At 41.5% G+C, this 1,734-nt stretch overlaps 1 pseudogene; it reads left to right on the top strand.

The window, feature by feature from the left end:
• The first annotated feature begins 227 nt into the window (after positions 1 to 227).
• On the top strand, positions 228 to 1,249 carry LOC145518391 (large ribosomal subunit protein uL30-like; annotated as a pseudogene).
• The last annotated feature ends 485 nt before the right edge of the window (positions 1,250 to 1,734 follow it).

Below are 1,734 nucleotides of genomic sequence, written 5' to 3'. Positions count from 1 at the left end.
AAAGATGAAAGCAACCTGAGTCCATCAATGAATGAATGAATAATCAGAACGTGGTCTGTACATAAAATAGAATATTATTCAACCTTAAAAGGAAAGGAAATTCTAACACACACACTACAACATGGATGAACCTTGAGGATATTATGTTCAGTGAAATAAGCTGCCTCTGAAAGACTTAAGATTCCACTTATAAGAAGTAGTCAACTTCCTGTTTCCCAGCTGGAACCATGGAGGGTGCCAAAGAGAAGAAAAAGAAGGTTCCTGCTGTGCCAGAAACCCTTTAGAAAAAGTGAAAGAATTTCGGGAGCTTAAGATCAAGCGCCTGAGAAAGAAGTTTGCCCAAAAGATGCTTCAAAAGGCAAGGAGGAAGCTTATCTATGAAAAAGCTAAGCATTACCACAAGGAATACAGGCAGATGTACAGAACTGAAATTCAAATGGCTAGGATGGCACGATGGCACCCCACTCCAGTACTCTTGTTTGGAAAATCCCGTGGACGGAGCAGCCTGGTAGGCTACAGTCCATGGGGTCGCTAAGAGTCAGACACAACTGAGCGACTTCACTTTCATTTTTCACTTTCATGCACTGGAGAAGGAAATGGCAACCCACTCCAGTATTCTTGCCTGGAGAATCCCAGGGACGGCGGAGCCTGGTGGGCTGCCGTCTATGGGGTCGCATAGAGTCGGACACGACTGAAGCGACTTAGCAGCAGCAGCAGCAGGATGGCACGAAAAGCCGGCAACTTCTATGTACCTGCGGAACCCAAATTGGCATTTGTCATCAGAATCAGAGGTATCAACGGTGTGAGCCCGAAGGTTCGAAAGGTGCTGCAGCTCCTTCACCTCCAGCAGATCTTCAATGGCACCTTTGTGAAACTCAACAAGGCATCAATTAACATGCTGAGAATTGTGGAGCCATACATTGCATGGGGGTACCCAAATCTGAAGTCTATAAATGAATTGATCTATAAGCGTGGTTATGTCAAAATCAACAAGATGCGAATTGCCCTGACAGACAACACATTGATTGCTCGATCTCTTGGGAAATACAGAATCATCTGCATGGAGGATCTGATTCATGAGATCTATACCATCGGAAAATGTTTCAAAGAAGCAAACAACTTCCTGTGGCCCTTTAAATTGTCTTCTCCACGAGGTGGAATGAAGAAAAAGACCACCCATTTTGTAGAAGGTAACGATGCTGGCAACAGGGAAGACCAGATCAACAGACTTATTAGAAGGATGAACTAAGGTATCTACCAGGATTATTTTTGTAATCTGGTCAGTTAATAAACAATTGAAACAAATTGAAAAAAAAAAAGAAGTAGTAGTCAAATTTGTAGAGACAGAAAGTAGAATGGTGGGTACTAGGGGAAGTGGGGAATGAGGGGTTGTTTCATGGGTACAGAACCTATCATGAAAGACGAAAAAAGTTCTGGAGAAGGGTGTGGTGATGGTCTACAGCAATGTGAACAAATCTAACACTACTGAACTGTACATTTAAAAATGGTAAAGGTGGTAAATTTCATGTTATGTATATTTTACCACAGTTAAATTTTTTTAAGATTTTATTTTTTTATGTTTAAAAAACATTCTTCATTTTTACTAAAATAAGCTCATAAAAGATGACGAATTTTACCAGAGTAACTGTTGACCGAACAACGATTGTCCATTAACCCTCCCTTATTGGAGGGCAGCCTCCAAAGTCCTCCCTCTCCTGCAGTTTCAATGAGATG

This window comes from Giraffa tippelskirchi, chromosome 8 (assembly GCF_054371585.1).
Source record: "Giraffa tippelskirchi isolate mGirTip1 chromosome 8, T2T-mGirTip1v1.2.pri, whole genome shotgun sequence".
Lineage (NCBI taxonomy): Eukaryota > Metazoa > Chordata > Mammalia > Artiodactyla > Giraffidae > Giraffa > Giraffa tippelskirchi.
This window is presented reverse-complemented; position numbering and strand designations above follow the sequence as displayed.